General features: G+C 43.7%; 1 protein-coding gene across 9 annotated transcripts in view; it reads left to right on the top strand.

Moving 5' to 3' along the window:
* Positions 1 to 19,480, top strand: part of FYN (FYN proto-oncogene, Src family tyrosine kinase) — a 212,018-nt gene that overhangs the window by 94,984 nt on the left and 97,554 nt on the right. For 8 of the 9 annotated variants that reach the window (XM_064598013.1, XM_064598008.1, XM_064598009.1 and 5 more), the window contains one exon: positions 2,147 to 2,216. The exons of the other annotated variant lie outside the window; for it this stretch is intronic. The gene's annotated coding sequence lies outside the window, so the exon portion shown is untranslated. The remainder of the gene's footprint in view (positions 1 to 2,146; positions 2,217 to 19,480) is intronic. 9 annotated transcript variants of the gene reach the window in all.

Genomic DNA, 19,480 nt, shown 5'->3' with positions numbered 1-19,480 from the left:
TGTGTGTGCTGTGAGGCAAAACACTATTAGCCATGGGAGGAATTAAAAAAAAAAAAAATAGTGCCTCCCCTTACAGCCTAAAAAGTAGGATACAGTAAATGTATTTCAAGTATCTATAACAAATAAAACATAATTTTTGAAAGAGAAAAACAAAGAGAGATAAGATCATAGCCATTGGGAAAATCAAGGTAGAAAGGGCTCAAGGAAAGGTGCCTGGATGGCTCAGTTGGTTAAGCATCTGCCTTCAGCTCAGGTCATGATCCAGGGTCCTGGGATCGAGCCCCACATCAGGCTCCCTGCTCGGTGGAGAGCCTGCTTCTCCCTCTCCCACTGCCCCTCCACCCTGCTCATGCTCTCTCTCTATCTAAAATAAATAAATAAAATCTTTTTAAAAAAGAAAGAAAGGAAGGAAGGAAGGAGGGAGGGAGGGAGGGCAGGCAGGCTTCAAGAAGAAGAAAGTTAGGGGCGCCTGGGTGGCTCAGTTGGTTAAGCGACTGCCTTCGGCTCAGGTCATGATCCTGGAGTCCCGGGATCGAGTCCCGCATCGGGCTCCCTGCTCGGCAGGGAGTCTGCTTCTCCCTCTGACCCTCCTCCCTCTCATGCTCTCTGTCTCTCATTCTCTCTCTCTCAAATAAATAAATAAAATCTTTAAAAAAAAAAAAAAAAAAAAAAAAAAGAAGAAGAAAGTTAGGCCAGGCCTAAAAGCAGGGGCTCATGACATGGGTCCATGAATGGAATTCAGAGCTCTGTGAACTTGGATGGAGGAAAAAAAATTTATTTTCACTAACCCTTAACCGAAATCTAATATTTCCTTGTATTACAAAGTAGCATTAGTTCTTTGCCACCAATAGAAATTATGGGTGTTTTCATATTATATTATGGTTATAGATACCCTAAAATATCATTTATGCCCAACAGTACTTCAAATTACAGTAATTTTTAGACTTTTGCTGGAACTTATTTAAATATGGAAAGAAACACATCACAATTTTGTTATATTTTGATAACTGTATGATCAATATGCTTCTTTTGAATCCTATTCATTTCATGCATTAATTTCAAGCATTTAAAAACATTATTCTGAGAAACATGTCTCTAGATTGCTACAGGACAAAAAGGACAAAGAGCCCCTGCCTCAGAAAATGGCTAGGCTTCCTACCAGCAATTATGAGGCAGAGACACTCAGGGAAGGAACTGGCATGCAGACGGCTCAGGCAGGACAGGTGACTGGACGCTGCAGCTTCCGGTGGGAAGATGTGGACATAAAGCAGAGGGGAGCTGGAGTCCCAGGCTAATGTAATTTCACAGATAAATTTGTAGGTCACAGGAAGCAGTGGAAGGTGTTTCCACAAGGTTTTAAGTTGCGTTTAGGAAGGATGCCTTGCAGAGCCGTGAGAGCAGGATTGGAAGGGAAGAAACCAGGGGCCAGGAAACCAGTTTCTGCACGGAGCGATGCCAGCTGGTGTAATGATAAGATAGAGAGAAGGTGGTGAGTTCCAGCACACCCGCAGGACTAGAAGGGCAGGCTGGGACCTTGGTTCACCGAGGAGGTGAGGAAGGCCATGTTTGTTTTCAGGCCTGGGTGATTAGGAGACCGATAATAGCTCCTTGCATGCACTGAGTGTTTACTGCATGCCAGATGCTGTTTTAAGCCTTGCTGTGACATTTATATGTCATTAAATTTATCTCATTTAATTTCCATAACCACCCTGGGAGGTCAGTGCAATAATCCCTATTTTACAGGTAAGAAAATGAAGTCTAGAAACGAAAGGTGAGGGTCTCACAGCCAGCAAGGGAGAAGAGAGTGTGTTATTGAAAGAAACAGGAAAAAGAATTGGTTTGGGGGAAATTTTTATGAGTTCAATTTTAGATATTTTTGCATTGTTTTGTCTTCAATTATTTTAAAGGGCTAAAAATTCAAATAAAGTCTGAGCAAAGTTTCTGGTTTACTTCATTCTCCAGACTTTTATTTATTTGTTAATTTATAAATGGTTTCATCTTCCTGTGAAAAACGGAGAATAATCTGGCAGTAAGAGTTTGGTACGTGGATGAGTGCCCCAAACAAGGAAGACTACGTGGTTTCCAGAAGGGTAAATGACTTCTGTTCAGCAATGCATTTTTCCTTTTGTCGTGGTTTGTTTTTCAGGACCGGTCCAGCAGCTGTAGAAGAAGACATGTGGTGTATATAAAGTTTGTGATAGTTGGGGGAAATTTTGGTAAGTGCTGCTGCATTTTCTAATACCTTTTGTTGTAAAGTGGTGCCCAAAAGGGAAGCCATTGCCTTGTTTCGTGCATCTTTTGAATCTGCACTAAACTTAGACAAAATAGGATTTTATAATTAGATGTGACATTTAATCAGCACTTGCTGACAGTATGACATTTTTTCTTGTTATTGCTAATGTTATTAAGAAATGTGGGGTTTTCTAAGATTTAATAAGAAGTCTAGATTTAGGGAAGCTTCTGGACACAGGGTAAAGAATACCCTTGACAGTTTAGCTTACGGTCTAGGTAACCCATGGAATATAAGAGTAATAACGTGCAGACCAATAGAATAACAACAGCAACAAAGAGTCTCCACCACAGAGAAATCCTTACGACCTAGCTGTTGAAATGAGAAATGGACAGTTAGCTGTTTGGGGAACGGGAAACTGAAGGGAATCAGGAATCCCAGCATGACAGTGGCCCAAGAGACCAAGAACATTAAGTTCAGCAACCACCCAGAATACCTTGCCAGCAGTAGTAAAAAGAACAGTCTTCAGGGTCAGGCTAAAATTTAAGTTCTACACTAACTGGTTGTTACATCCACTCTCTGAGCCTCAGTTTCCTCGTCTATAAAACAAGGCTTGTAATGTTACACACCTCATATGGTTGTGGTGAGAATAAAATGAGCTAGGTAGTGCTGGGGCATAGTAGGTGCTTGATAGAGCAGTTATTCTTGGTAACGGGACAGCCTCATTTGAAAACTGGACATTTACTGAAGTCAAACCACCAAAAGGTGTACATATCTCCCAACAGGAGGGCCACCGTGGATGGGTTGGTCACACCACATTTGCTGTCACAAGGGATGTCACAGCTGGTCACCGCAGTCCGTCCTCCACAGTCCACTCCATAACACACTGTGGCAGCCCCAAGACATTTATCATCTTCTCCACTCCTGTCTACCCATTCTTAGACAAGCTTGGCTAATTTAACTTCCCTTCCTGCCACCTTTGCAGACAAGTACAGTTACATTTGTTAGAGTTTTGTTTCGGTTTTGAAGTTAATGTTACTTTGAATGAAAAGAATGAGAAGGAAAAGAAGAGGCAGGAGTAGTTACCATATTTAGGCTTTCATTTCCAAACCTTTCTTTTGATTTTTTTTCATCTGTGCTTATTATATACCCTTTGCAGAGATCCAGGTATCAGGCTGAAATTTTTGAGCTTCGACTAAAAGAATTTGGCTTTGGGGTAGGGCTTTTATCTATGGTTGGAAGGAATCAGCCATGTCACTCACTGCAGATGGGTTGGTTTTTAAGATTGGTGTCCCTAGGTGGACCCCTCCAGTTTCATGGAATCGAAGAGATGGACATGGCCTCAAGGGTTGTCTGGCCCATTCTCCCACTAGCCAAAACAAGTCTCTTCTACAGAACCTGTGACAGAAAGGAGTCCAAATTCTCTCAGAGGTGAGGAGCTTGCTACTGCACAGAGCAGCATGCTCCAATTAAAGAAAACAATTAAGGGGCACAGGAAAAGTGTAGTGGGTGAGGAAATTATTCTGGATCTTGGATTTCTAGCAGTATTTATACAACTGTATTGTTTCATGAAAGTTCACAGAATTCTATAATAAAAGGGTGAATTTTGCTGTTAATTAAACCTCAGTTTTGTTTTGTTTTGTTTTTTAAGATTTTATTTATTTGACAGAGAGAAAGCACAAGCAGGGGGAGTGGGAGAGGGAGAAGCAGGCTCCCCACTGAGCAGGGAGCCTGACTCAGGGCTCGATCCCAGGACCCCAGGATCATGACCTGAGCTGAAGGCAGATGTTTAGCTAAGCCACCCAGGCACCCCTAAACCTAAGTTTTAAAATAGAAAAAACAAAAAAACAAGCAGTTAGACAAATACCTGGACATTTAGCTCAAATTGTTAAAAAGAGAGAGGGAAGAAAGGAGGGAAGGAAGGCAATCTAGTCCTTACATTGAACCATATGTGCTCCATGAGACGGGAACTTGGTCTTCTTCCTTCCTCTGGCCCCAGTGCCTGGACAATGCCTGGCACTTAGCAGGCCTATGGTAAGTACTCATTGAGCCAGCTATGCTCGCAGTCACTTTCTAAGTAGGCAGAGACAAGTCTACCCACACTCTCACACACACCAGCCCTTCACGTATTTGAAGACCCTCTCCTTCGTCATTCGTCTTCTCTTCTCTGGGCTGAACTTAACCATGTTCCATCCTTGTACTGTTTGTCTCCTGATGTTATTTCCCTCTCCCTCCCCACCCTGCCTTTCCAGCATTAGAAGCACTGCCCCTGAGGTGATCTGGCCCACGAGCAGTACAGAGGGCCGTTGCTTCTATAGACAATGTCACTAGATACAAACCCTAATCCTCTTCCTTTGCGATCAGTACAGAGTGCCTGGTAATAGATTGTGAAGGATTTCTTAACAGTAGTCTTCTAAGAATGGAATTCCTCAAAGTGGGGAGGATAGCCGTCTAAGAGATAGGGTACAGTAAATCCATCCTCTCTTAAGTGTCTTGACTGAAATGAGGCCAGGCCTTGCCACCCTTTGTTTAAGACAGCAGTAGTGCTGTTTTTAATCTTTCAAGGCAGCACCGTATCACAGATCCTGGTTCTTCATTATGAATCACAGGAAGTTTGAAATTCTTAAAATGAAAACTTGTGAGTGCCTTGAAAAATCTAGATTTATTTTCCCCCTGGGCATGCCACGGGGAGATATATAAGTGCTGTGGTTCTCAACCCGAGTTAATTTTGTTCTCCCACAGGACATTTGGCAATGTCTGAAGACATTTTTGGTTGTCACAACTGGGGGTGGGAGGATGTGTGTACTGACATCTAGTGGGTGGAGGCCATGGATGCTAACCATCCTACAGTGCACAGGACAGCACCCCCCACACACAGTGATCAGGCCCACGTGTCAAGCTGAGACTGAGAAACCTGATATGGAAGTAATAAAAAAATTTTTTTTTTAATGTCCAAAGTACTTATTATTTTGAAGGTTTAAAATTTTAAGTATTTTGACATTTAATTATATGTAAATATATAACTAGAAAACATAAAGAAGTTTGGTCAGAGAATCATAGGGCCAAAAGGTCTCATAAGGGACTCTCTCTCACTCCAAGCACGAACTGACTTAAATGAATTCAGACAGACAGATGGGCGTCTGAAGTGAGACTCACACAACATGATCCCCGCATTCACACAAAGGAGGTCATCTCCTATTTTAATTTCAGCTCCAGCTTCTTCAGAAGTGCCTGCCTTTAGATGGTCTCTGAGATGAAATGGTATTTCAATCTGGGCTAGTCCTTCCTTTTGAATCAAGGGCAGTGATTCTGGTGTGATGAAAATGTGCTTAGGGAGGAGAGAGATCTCATTACAGATGATTGAGATTGGGTATTTTGGTACACAGGGCTGTTTATTTGCATCAATTTCCTAGTGACACCACAGTCTGGTTTAAATGTAAGTTGTTGAGGGCTTTTGTAGCCCAAGATGGCTACATTTGCTGAAGCAGGGAGATTAAAGCAACATATGTCAAGTTGTGATATAGGACAATCCACTTGAAAAGACTTTAATTATAGGGCTTATTTTGGGAGGGTAACTGTGCTTTTTGTGAGGTATATTTTGGGATCCACTAACCCAGCTTCAAGGCTAGTAATATCTTCCCAGAAAGGGTGTGGCTTGTGCTTGTGGACATAAATATTTTCCTACCAAAACCTTTAGTATAATATTCCTTCAACTTTACTACCACCCATTTTTCTTTTTCTGATAATCTTTCCCTTTGCAAGTATGCTATGAAAATGCATTCTAGAAACTTGGAGAAGAAAAGGATAAAAGATCACATTTTAGATGGCCAAGTCCAGAGATTTAGGAACTTTACATTATCAGTCTGCTGTTTTTAAGATGAACAGAATTTGGAGGAATGTACCAATGCTGAATAGTAAGCAGTGTTGGGTGAGACTGTAAGAACCATGCTGATGCTGAATATTTTAATGTAAGGGACGATGGAGAAGCTACACATGTATGGCTACCTAATTTGCCAGCACTGCCTCCCCAACCCCTGGGTGATTCTTATGGGCCACCTCAGTGCCCTTTTACCACAGCTGACAACCTAGAGTGGGTATCCGTTTGCACATTTGCTCTTCAAGACTCATGCCTTTCCCCAGCTCTGCCTTTGGTGGCCTCCTTCACTTCCCTATTAATACCTGAGGCCTTTGGCCTTCCTCAAAGGAAGGGTTGGAACTTTCTGCCCAGTCAGCATTTCCTAGTCCTCGTTTGAAAGCGAATGATAAAGGAGAAATTAGATCAACAAAGTAAAATCAGCTTTTTGCTTACACAATGTGTGTGGGAGGTAGGTGGGGAGGAGGAAGAGAGGTCAAGTAAGAACAATTTTTTAACCCAAAAACCAGCCACACCTGAGGGCAGAGAAGCATTTTTACCTAAATTCTAAGTCATGAAAGCAATAAAATGAGAGCAAGAATGCTCCGTGAGGGAGAGTTGAAGACAAAGCCTCCTAACCGTAGAAGTCTCTGGAGAGGTGTCCCTGTTCTCCCAGAGGCAGTCTGCAGCCTGCATCTGAATCACCCAGAGAGATGGATTTAAGAGTGCAGGTCCCTGGGCCCAGTCCAGACGGACAGAATCCAAACCCCTGTGGCAGGTGTATTCTTCATGCCACTCTCCAGGTGGCTCTTGTGCACTAACACTAATTATTAGTATTACTCTTGTACTCTTGTACTACTAATATGCAGCCCTGCCCAGCCTCTAAGATTCTCTTCCATAAGCATGGCTGAAAAATGCAAAGAACGGAGCAGCCATTTTGAAGGTCAGAACTACGCATTATGCTCCTTGCTCTGCTGTGCGTGGGAGAGTAGAGCACCGTATCCTGTTACCTCATTCTCTTGATCCTTGAGGTTAATCCTCGCTCACTAAGAGAAGCGTCCTTCTCATTCCAGGTTAGTGTGGGTGCCATCCCAAGCCAGGTTCTTTGAAGCCAGTTTGAGACTGCCATCCTTCTTGTCTGCTCCAGGAGCCTGTGGATCTGCCATCAGCCCTCACTGGAAAATTTACACCGCAGTGTGGGTGCCGTAAAACCAGGGCTTTCCACTTACGGAGGGGAAACATTTTCAGAATAAGTAACTGTTGCACATTCTAGTACATGCTGGACAGCTGACCCTGGGGAATAAATCCGACCTGGGATACGGGTATTTGGACCAACTCTGTAGCCCTGCCTCTAACTGGTACGGCTGCCTGTGCAAATGGGTATCGTGATGCCATTCGTGTAGCTACGGTAAGTTTATAAGGAGCTGAAGCGTATTTGCTCCTCCCAAATCACTGCTGAGGTGGTGGAACAGGTCTTATCCCCAGATAAAATCTGTGCCTCCAAGAATTCAGCCTATGTCTTAGGAGGCATTTGGGGGTTCCGGGGTGGGGGTTGTCCTCCTCGCAAAGACTGGAGGAGGTGTTGGCATGCAGTTGGCACAGGGAGTCAGGTGGGGTTGGTACGTGGCCTACAGCGTCTCCCACAGTCCTGCTCAGTGAAGAGTTGTCCCCAGCAGAGGGTTTGTTGCACCCCACCCAGTAACACTGCTCTGAGGTTGTACAGCTAATTTGTGTGGTCAAACCGGGCTTATATCTATGCTCTCTGAATCCAGACCCTTTGTGGCCCTCTCCATGTTAAAGGCATCACAGAATGAATTCCTGCTTCACTGGGAGCTCTCATTGCATTAAAACTTGAATTCTGAGTGATTGTTCTTTGGGTTGTGTCGTTGCTGCTCTGCACCAGAACACGGGCACAGCATGCTCTGTGTGGAAGCAGCCTTTCTGAAACCTCAGTATCCCGGGTTGACCAGCACCCTGTACCTGTTGTTCTTCCATCAGCGCCTAGCACGGTGGAAAGAGTGCCATCTTTGAAAGAGATCAAAGCCCAAAAGGATGCTCCACCTAGAGCCTTTGATCCAATCTTACTGGCTTAAAAACCATCCAGATAGGGAATTAGGTGTCAATTTCAGGAGTTTTTGATATGACATCTTAGGCTTCATACCCCCACCTGAAGCACTTCTAGAGCCTACTGTTGGAGCTTTGTTTAAAGTGTGATTTTGATGTCAGCCAACAAAGCAGCCAAAACAGTGGCTACATCAGTTTGAATGAGCACACATGGAATTTATTAAAGTGGTAAAAATGTAACCATATTGAATGAAAAGGCACACAGTGAAGCTGACCTGAATGTAAATGTCGAGGGGATTATGACAAGAGGAGGTAGTGATATTATATGATTTTTTTCTTTCCTATTATTATTTTCTTTTTTCTCTCTTCCAGTTTCTTTCCCAACTTTTTATTCTGAACAAAGCCACTAGTTTGGGAGAATGGTAAAACCAACACCTATATGCCCTTTACCTAGATTCACCAATTGTTTTGAATTTGCCATATTTGCTTTCGTTATTCCTTCTTCCAATTATTTATACATATGTATTTATATGTATTACATGTAACATATATGGCATACATTATATAAATTTTTGCTGCACCATATTTGAAGGTTGCAAACATCTTGACACTTTACCTCTAAATATTTCATTGTGTATTTCCTAAGAATATGGATTCTTCTATATAACCACAATGCTATTATACCTAAGAAATTTACAGTAATTCTGTGATATTGTCTAACATCCGGTCCATAGTCAGATTTCCCCCATTGTCCAGGCTGCATGTTGTATAGAATGTCCTGCACTCTGGCCTTGCCTGTTTCTTCATAGTGTTGGTCAACTTGCTCCTTCTCTCTTCCTGAAAATTATTAGATTTAGAGGCTTGGTATTAGGTGCGGGTTAAACATTTTTTTGGCAAGGATACTTCATAGGTGGTAATGCATGCTTGATATTACATCACAGCAGGAGGCAGATGATGTCACCTTGTACCACCATCCACAGAGCTCAGTTTGATCTCTTGAGCAGGTGGTAACCAGACCTCACCTATGTCCAGATACACCCTGAGTCAGTAAGGCATCTGTAGGCTGCTCCATGGATCCTTTGTGAACATCCTGTCACCACCCTACCTTTTGTCCAGTGCTTTGAGTATCAATGGATAATCCTCACCTGGATCACTTACTACATTGGGATAGTGTCTGATATTTTTACCCTTTGCTTTCTCTTCCTCAGTTCTTTATAGTGAATGATCTAGGCCTTCATATTTTTACAGTGATGAATTAGCCACTTTCCTGGTAGTCAGCTAGATTTTGCTGTGATGATAGATTTCTTGTGTTTAGGATAAGAAAGAGTAACTTTAACAAAGCTATTTACTACCTGCCAGGATACCACATAGGCTCCTTAACTATAGAACTTCTTTCACTTTCCCCCACACACACAACAGCTCAGACTAGCAAGCAAAGGGACTTGCTCAGGGTTACCCAGCTCCTCTGGTGGAGCTGAGATCACGCAGGATCTGTCAGGCTTGGCGTCAGGGATTTTCCACTTTGCTGTGTCCCCTCTGATTCCCAACCCTGTCAGTGTCTCGCACCTATAGTTCTTGCTGTAGACAAATGCCTACCCGACTGGGTGGGTCTGTGAAACAAGACATAGTCAGCCAGGAGGGGGCTGTGCAGCTGGAGAAACACAAGCCATGCACACCTAAAAAGTGCACGTGCTCCTGGGTCTCAGACAGCTGTGGGCCCAGTACTATCAGAAATCTCGATCTGTATTTTAACCGTCCCAAGTTTTCAATGTTGGTAGCTCATTTATAAATGGAAGTAAAAAGAAATAGGCGAAATTAATTTTAATAATATACTTTAACCTAAGATGTATCTAAACTATTATATAATCAATCTGTATTAAAAATTATTGAAATATTTGTGTACTAAGTCTTAGAAATCTCAGTGTGTATTTAACGCTTAACAGCATATCTCGATTTAGACAAGCCACATTTCAAGCACTCGATGCGGCTTACAGCTACTTCTCTGGGCAGCTAAGCAGTCCAGGGCCACACCCAGCGAGATTCTTTAATTGAATCTCTTGAGAAAAACTTAATCAGCTTTCTTGTCCTCCCCCCGAGTCTGAGGCCACGTATTTCTATCCTCTGTGTGCCACTTTTTCCCCAGCTAAGTCTAATTACAGGGAGATGCTTGGTTTGGCCGTAACGACTAGCTCAGCAGTTTTCCACCAGTCCTGGCAGCTGGTGAGACCCACATACCCTGCCTTGTAAATGATAGTGTGAAGCATACTTCCAAATGTCTCCACAGCAGTTTCCATGATTTCCTTTCTCTGAGGGGGTAACTCAATGGCATTTTGCAAAACCAGGGTGATTTTTTTTTAACTCACCCTTTCTGAAAGACCCATTCTAATCAATGGATTCTTAAAATTCATGCAGACTCATAGTCTCCCAGGACCTCAGCAGAGCAAGTAGGCATTATACATTTTCTGGCTGTTTTTACACCAAGTATACCTCTGTTTTGATTCATGATGGTTTCTTCTTTTTTTCTTTAATTAGTCAAATACTAGTTAATACATCAGTCCCATTTTGAGCATTATTCACAATGAAACCAAAGACATTATTCACAATGAAACATTAGCAAAGGTCAGATTCCATTTCCACTAAATGTCAAGTCTCCTGGCCATTGACCCTATCACTTGAAGTATTCGATTATAATACAATCCTGGGGGGTGGGGGGAAATGACAGAAGAAAGGAGTTTGTTATGATGGACTTCACCCAAATGGAAACGCTGATTTGTAAAAATAGAAATTTGAATAGGGTAAAGATGGTCCCATATTCTTAATTAGAGGCCAGATTCCACATCTTCCAACAATCTCAGTTAAATAAAGGATAGAGAAGATAATGCCTTTTTCCCCTTATCCTCTGGCCTCTTCCAGTCATTGAAGGATGACACCACCAAACCAGAGAAATGAATTTCCCCTATTTTCCTTCGGCATTGTATTCCTTAGGTTTTTGTTGTTGTTGTTGTTTTGTTTTGTTTTTTAAAGATTTTATTTATTTCACAGAGAGAGACACAGTGAAAGAGGGAACACAAGCAGGGGGAGTGGGAGAGGGGAGAAGCAGGCTTCCCGCCAAGCAGGGAGCCTGATGCGGGGCTCGATCCGAGGACCCTGGGATCATGACCTGAGCTGAAGGCAGACGCTTAACGACTAAGCCACCCAGGCGCCCCTCCTTAGGTTTTGACCTTGTGTCAATCTCTCTTATTCACAGAGCCCCTGAATCTTTAGGTGTAAAGTTGCATTTGGAATCAAAACAGTGTGTTTTGTAAGGGCAGTTTTCTTCTCTCACCCCCCCTTCCCTACATCAATACTCAGTCCCCATTTAAATCACAGCCCTTTTATTCACTCTGATTCAAAGGCATTTTTATTTCTTTGAGTGGGTATCTCGTGTTCATTTCAAAATATCATTTACTAGCTTTATTTCTGCCATACAACCAGAAATCATAGTTGACTCCAGGCAAGTGGCTGAGTTACCTAGATTTTGCTTCCAGTGTGGTGCTGACTAGAAATGTTTTGGTTTTATCTTCAATATTAATAGTTGACTGAGAGTGATGGATGAGGGACTGAGGAAAGGAAAGGAAATCTAGAATAGAGTGGCAGAGCATCATCTACCTCAAGGATTCTTATCTGGATCACCTGAGGAGATGTTCTTACAGTCAGAAGGCTTGGGGACAGGACCCAAGCAAATATATTAAGAACCACCCACTCTTACTCAGTTGTGTCCATTTGTCAAAATTCAGGGACAGCTTTACTATGTGTAAATTATACCTTAACAAACTTAATATCCTGAAGTATATTTATATGCATGCATTGACATTTTTGAAATTTTTGACACCCACAATGGAGAATATTTTGACTATCAAACTAGACTCAGAGATAAAGCTCACAGTCAAAACAAGCATTCGTTCATTCATTAACATTTAAGGAGCAGTGCTAGGCATTGTTCCTGCCTTGGGAAAACAGAGGTACATTGAGACACAGTACATGACAAGGGTTTTGTTTTATGGGTGAGACCAATATCCACCAATTAGGATGCAAAATGGAAAATGTAATATGAGCATATCTGTAGAGCAAAAAAGGAAGAGAAGACCCCCAACAAACACATACACATATGTGCACACACACACACATACATACACACACACACACACACTCCCAGTTCTACCCCACTGCCTTCTTGAAGGTGGAATGGGTTAGGCAGTGTTAGGAACATTTTACAGAGAAGCCACAGAACATGAGTCCTAGGGCATGATTAGGCAAGGAAGTAGAAAATATTATGCCTGTTTTTCAAAGGAATGCCTCTCAAAATTTGGTTCTAAAGTTAAAAAAAAAAAAAAAAGGTCGTTATGGCATCAGTTGTTTTTAAAGTGATTTCCACAACCTTTCATACTCTTCAGTTTGTTTATCCTGATCTACCTAGTCACAATGCCTGACACAGTAGGGATGCCCCACAGTAGGTGTGCTGGATTGAATTGATGCTTTCAGTAGTCTGCCTTTCCCCTGACAAACTGTTATACACAATTGCATCGTAGGATAATAATAGTAGTGTGTAATTTTCAAAATAGCACCCAAGTTACCTCTGTAAGTATTGCTTCCTAAATACTAAAAATGTTTGCTCTTGAAGGAGAGTGCATTTAAGAATATTTAAGTGGTTCCTGATGGTATGTGTCATGGTATGGTTTGATTTTTATATTTAAGAACATTAACTCTTCTTTCTAACCCAGTGTTTTATTCTTTTTCACTTTTAAATGTATCTGGGGTTTTGGATAAGCAGCTGAGCCAAAAAGAAATGATCATGGCATCCCTTACCAAGTCTGTCCTTCCAGCAGATCCGGGACACAGCATTGTGTTTTCCTGGGTATTGGATGCTCTTTCAGGAGTTGGGGGGCAAAGAGTATTTGAGAGTAGCTGTTGACACTGCATTGAAAAAAATATAGTCCATGCAGGGTGTCAGCTCACCCAGGGCAACTGCTCTCCCTACACATTTTTGCAGCTTATATGCAAATTGCCATTATTAGTTACTTTGATACCACCGAACATAACAGGAACATTTGTAACTTTTTGTTGTGACGTGGAAGGCAAAGAACCAACTCACATATAGCTTCTGTTTGAAGGCTGAATAAGATTTCTGGAGGTGCCCTGTGCATTGGAAGTTTTTGCTGTTGTTCTGCCTACTTCCCAAGCCTAAATAAAATGTGCGTTCCAGTCTCTGTTCCATTAAATAGCCATTCTGGTTTCAGGGAAAGTAGATGAAGCCACCAGAACTGGGTTAGGGTTTTAAATGGCAGGATGGACAGGGCATTCGCTTTGGTGATGGACATAGGATTGAAATCTGAGCTCCCCACTGCAAACCAGCTGTGGGGTCTTGGGCAAGTCACTTTGCCTCTGTGAACCTCGCCTTCCTCCTTTCCAAAGTGGGAGTCGAGAATCACAGGAGATAAGATGTGGTGCTCACGTGATGCCTGGCACTATTAAATGCTCATTCCATGTCAGGCCTCTTTACTTTGCCCTTGTTAGCATATATATCAATTCTTGTCATCCTCTTGTTTAAAAACTTTTCAGGGTTCCCACTAGCCTCTGAGAAAGAAACATGGTAAACTGATGTTCAAGGCCCTTCACCATCCCTCTGTCTGACCTACCTTTCTACCACATCCGACCATATGCTTCATAGTCATCCCAGGGCAAAAGCAAACAGCCTCTGTGCCCTCAGCGGGCCTCGGGCACTCACTCTCCTCCTCCAGGGTGCCTTCCTCCCATCTCTTAGAGTCGGCCGCGAGGCTCATCTCAAATGCCCCTTCTTCCCAGTCCCTCAGGCTGGAAAATTCACCTCTCTGTCCAACACTGTGTCTCTTTCTCAGCACAGGTGCTCAAAGAGGCCTCTCCTGGTCAAGCCTGTCCTCTCTGCAAGGAGGCCCGCGGCCAGTGGCCACCTTCTCTCTCTGTCCTCACGTGGGCCTCTCTGTACAGACACATCCCTGGTATCACTTCCTCTGGTAAGAAGAGCAGACCTATTGGACTAGAGCTCTCGCCTACGGCCTCACTGAACCTTAATTATCTCCTTAAAAGACCTGTCTCCGAATATAGTGTTAGTGGGGGTTAGAGCTTCAGTGTATGAATTTTGGGGAGACACTGTTCAGTCAGTAACACAGGGGTACAGAAACACTGCCAGGTCCCGAGGGAGTGCACATGTATGTTAGTGCTCACGTGTGTGCATGTGAGGGAGTGCGTGTGCATGTTAGTGCTCACCGGTGCGCGTGTATGTTAGTGCTCACGTGTGTGCACGTGCCCCCGTGCGCTCTGTTACCTGCTTTCTTCTTTGCCACAAAAGCCCACAGAGCCGCAGATGGCTTTGTCGCTCACCTGTGGGAGCCCTGCCCTCATCCCTCAAAGGCCCCGCCGCTGCCGCCTCTCCAAGGGCTCCCAGAGACACACACCGCCTCCCTGAGCAGAGCAGTTCCCTCGCAGCCCCCCGGTGCCCTTGGCTGCCAGCGAACGGGAAAGAGAGAATGATCCACAGCAGGGAAGGGAAGGAACCAGGGTAGGAGAACAGGAGGGTGACATTTTTATTTTAAAAGAAAGAAATGAAGTCTTTCCTTTTCTGCTAAACATTGTCCACGGGTGTTTTTTTTTCCCCCTCCAGATTTCTCCAGGTCCCCGATTCTGAAAGCGGCTCAGGAACTCCTTAGCTCTATTAGTTTAGACCGTTGATAAGCAGTGTGGGAGAATGCAGTCTAATTGGGTCCTTCGTTAACCCACCCCTGCCTTACCAAGGGAGGCTGTTGGGGTACAGATAGTCTTTATACTGCTAAATCAGAGGCTCCTCACACAGTCATCAGCCTGCAAATTAGCTGGAAGCACAAGTTTGGCATTATGCAAAGTATTTATTCTCACAATTATATGCTGGAAAGTGTGGTTTCACACTTTTCCGCCAGGACAAAGGTTCTCACCCAGTAGTGAACCAAGTCACCTGGGGAGCATCCGCAAAGTCCCTAAGCCCTTTGCTTCCGCTTCCCCTACCACCTGTGAGAGGGAGGTGACACAGGGCCTCCCTAAACCTGTGCTGTTCAATCACCGTGTCATCATTTATCTTATTGCTTCCTCAGAGGTTTCTTACTGAACTTTTCAAAAACAGGATTCCTTCTTTTTTCCTTGACAAAATCCAGCGGATTCGTTTTTTTAAATATTTTGTCCTATTATGGAAATTCTCAAATTTATAGGAAGTAAACAGTGTAGCATAATGGACCAACCCCCCATGAATCCTTCACCCACCTCCCACAGTTACCCACATTCTGCCATTCTTGTTTCATGTGTACCTGGATTATTGTTACTATTTTTTGGCTCTGCAGTTTTGTTTCATAGAAAACAGAGGGAGCGTGTCATGCTCATGAATTGTCTATGAACTAAAACATGGTTCCATGTCCTTACAGGTGTTTCCCCCACCATATGGCATTTAATCCTCACAACACCCCTAGGCATTGTTCCCCACATTTTATAACTATGGAAACTGAAGCGCTAAGAAATTAAACATGTGCGCAATCTCCCAGCTAGTAAGCGCTCAAGCAGGGTTTCACTGCCAGAGGTGTCTGAAAGCCATGCTTTTCCCCCAAGCTGCACCTTAGGAGAATAAAGACCGTAAAAAATGTGTAGGTAAGTTTCACAGTTTGGGTAGATGGATCACTATATGATAAAGTAAATATGGTATAATGTTAATGTTAGAAGCTAGGTGCATGTTCAATGTAAAATTATTAAATGTGCAGATATAAAAATTTTACAGTTTGGGGAGATGGATAGCTATATGTTAAAGCAAATTAACGTTAATGTCAGAACTAGATAGATATTCAACATAAAACTATTAAAACTATGTATCTGAAGTTTTTCACAATAAAATGTTGGTGAAGGGGAATTCCAACAGAAGCAAACTTTGTCTCAAGCAGTGGACAAAATACACAAGCTATTTTCAGTTACCCATCCTATTCATGTCTGCTCCAAAGAGACAGATTTGAGACTTGGTTGAATTTTTTTTTTTTAAAGATTTTATTTATTTATTTGACAGAGAGAGACACAGCGAGAGAGAGAGAACACAAGCAGGGGGAGTGGGAGAGGGAGAAGCAGGCCTCCCGCCGAGCAGGGAGCCCAATGCGGGGCTCGATCCCAGGACTCTGGGATCGACCTGAGCCGAAGGCAGACGCTTAACGACTGAGCCACCCAGGCGCCCCGAGACTTGGTTGAATTTTAATTTTAGAACTGTCAGGCCAGGGAGAGAAATCACTTGGAGGTGTGCCTAATTGACATTGACTGGCAAGGTCCGAGAGAACTCCGAAAACCCATGCAGAAACAGAGCCTCCCGGGGGTGGTGCCTGTGAGCGGACAGCTCGGAAGCCTCCTCCCTGGTGTGGCTTGTGGAAGGCTAGAGCAGATACAATGATGGACAGTTCCCTTTTCCAGTTCTGGCCACTTGGGTGAGATTCCATCATTTACCCAAAGGAACATTTTGCGTCCATACAACCTGCATGTTGAAGCCGTTCCTTCTCATGGAAGGACATAATCAATTTCTTTTATAAAACAGAGTCAAAAACAGAGTCACCCACAGCATTCCATTGTGTAACACGCCCTGCATTGATGGTGACCTGGCTTGGCCAGGAACTGCTGAGCAGTCTCTGCTCTGTTGGAAGTGATGGTTGGTGGCAAAGATACTCTGTTCAAGGGATTCCTGAGGGCATTTCATTGCTGAAGGTATAGCCAACGGGCCCCCTTCCACTCCTGCAGAGAGCCCTGTGTGTCCTACTGGCCCAAGCGTGGTTGCCATTGGCATTACCCAACCTGCCCTTCTAGCTTTACCCTGCTCTGCAGGAGGAAGCTGCTTAGAGATAGGAAAGCCACCTCTCCAGAATCCTCCAGGGTCCTCACAGATTGCAAAACAATGGTCACACGAGGAAACCAAGAAGTTTCTAGTAACCACCTTTCCCACTGATTTCCAAAATTCTGTTTGAGTCTTGGGACCCATGTGACTTACTGATATTCATACCATTATACTGTTCTCCTTTCACTATGCCCTGAACAGAATTTAAAACCCTCAAAAGGTACCTGTCTCTTGAGTTAACTACTCCATCAGCTTCCTTCATCCTGAAATGTTTAGGCAGTCCTGGCTAGAAGGAAGAACAGGCTTTGTAATCAGACCAAATGTGGACCCCCAACTTCCACCATTCCTGGCTGTGAGACTTGAGGAAAAGTGCCTAAGCCCAGCTCATAGGATTATTTTAAAGGTTGGAGCTCAGATAAAAGTATGTGAAGCCACCTAACTTAGTGTCACTAAGCATAGCTAATGTCACTAAGCATTGGTTTCCCTTTTCTCTCATGTGTGATTAGTTGTAAGGTATGAGATGAGGGCTCATATCCCTGCCACTAGCCGGTGGTATGACCACATCTTGCCTCTTTGCATCTGTACACCTCAGTCTCGTCATCTAAAAATGGACTGCCTGTTCTCCAAGATGCTGTGACTTAAAAAAAAATTATATTACCTAATTGCTCCTTCGGAGGATCCTTCAGACTGTGGGGGCACAGGGGAAATTCCTGAGCACGGGGCAGCCCAGAAACAGTGAGAACTGGGACTGGTGAGCTTGAGGTAGGCACAGCAGGGGAGAAATGATCCCAATGACACCAAAATCAAAAGGCTGGCATTTCTAAAAACCAAGATTAGCACTTGGGAGTTTTGTGAAGGCTGAGTTAACAGCACACTGAGGAGTGTGGTGCCTGCGCTTCCGGTCCCATCCGCGTAGGAAACCTATTGCAGCCCAGGCCCCTTCCGACTCCCTGCTCCAGGGAGGCTCATAGGCTGCTTCAGTTGCACCCCTGCAGCTGTCATGCCCACGCATGTTCCTGCCGCCCTCCTCCCGACAGTGATTTCCATGATCATTTCATGCCGTCTCAAACCAGGAGAGGTTGTTTGCTCCGTTTTGCATAACAAACATCGAATCTCTTGTCCACTTTACCTTGCTCTTTAGCCTTGCTTGTGGATCTTCCATCCTTATTGTTGGCTTCTGCCTGCCCTAGCCATCCAGACACTCTGAAGTCTTTTCCTTTCTTCTCCGCAGCTGCAAGGAGCCCTGTAGTTGGGCTTAAATGCAAGCAGATGGAAGTAAGCAGGGGTGTGGAGGCAATTAGAGGATTTCTTGCTCCCAGCAGTGGGGATTTGTTCTCTCTTTGGGTATGTGGCTGTTCTTGCTCATTTTTATCTTTCACTTGGGTTTTGTCAGGCTATCAGCTTTCTTTTCAGGCTATATTCTGCTGCTGGTTGCAGGAACTTGCAAGATGGGGTGACTTAGTTGCTTATTGTTTGGGATCAAACTTTCCACATCGAGGTATAGATAATGCATAGCATGATGATGATGGTATTTGTAACATATTCTACCATCTAAAGAGTGCTTTCACGTACATCACTGTCCCATTTTGTCTGCTTTAAACTCAGAAAGAAACAAAGGCTCTACTCACTTCTGCTAGAGTGGGAGTTTTTCCTAATCTTTACACCATCTATATAGTCAAACCACAAAGGGGAGAGTTATAGAATGAAACTATAGCCTTCTGCTTCATTCCTTTTCTCTTTCTAGTTTCAGTTTAATATTTTCCAAACACTTGGGGCGCCTGGGTGGCTCAGTCGGTTAAGTGTCTGCCTTCTGCTCCAGTCATGATCCCGGGGTTCCGGAATCGAGCCCCGCGTTGGGCTCGCAGCTCAGCGAGGAGTCTGCTTCTCCCTCTCCCTCTGCTTGTGCTCTCTCTCTCTCTCTCTCTCTGTCAAATAAATAAATAAAATCTTAAAATATATATATATATTCATTCCAAACACTTTATCAGCACACTGCTAGATTGTCTGGACATTTAAATAATTGTAACAGATAACATTTGCCATAAAGGAGCTTCCCATCTAGTTGGGGAAAAACAGACCTCCAACTGTGGGTTTAAGCAACAGTGCCCAACACACAAAAGGCACTCAGTAACTAGGTGTTGAACAAGTGGTGAAGGAGAAGAGTTAGGGAGGAACTGAAAGAGATATAGTTCTCAATGGGTGCAGCACCCTGAGGGTGCCTGGGAGTGAGAAGGCAAGAGGACCAGGCACTTTCATGAATTGTCTGCATTAGTGACTTGCCATCCATTAGTGCAGCTAAATGAGAGCCAAAGACTAGAGGAAGCCGTATAGATAGAAGCTTAGAAGAATGAGGGCAGGGAAGATGTCATGCTCTGCTCTGTAGGATGGAACAAGCAGAAAGTGAAGGAAGCAGGCAAACAGACAGACTGGAAGGGAG

The sequence above is a fragment of the Mirounga angustirostris genome, unplaced genomic scaffold (assembly GCF_029215605.1).
Source record: "Mirounga angustirostris isolate CCGP_5_RB_7025 unplaced genomic scaffold, mMirAng1.0.hap1 SCAF_8, whole genome shotgun sequence".
Taxonomy (NCBI): Eukaryota; Metazoa; Chordata; class Mammalia; order Carnivora; family Phocidae; genus Mirounga; species Mirounga angustirostris.
This window is presented reverse-complemented; position numbering and strand designations above follow the sequence as displayed.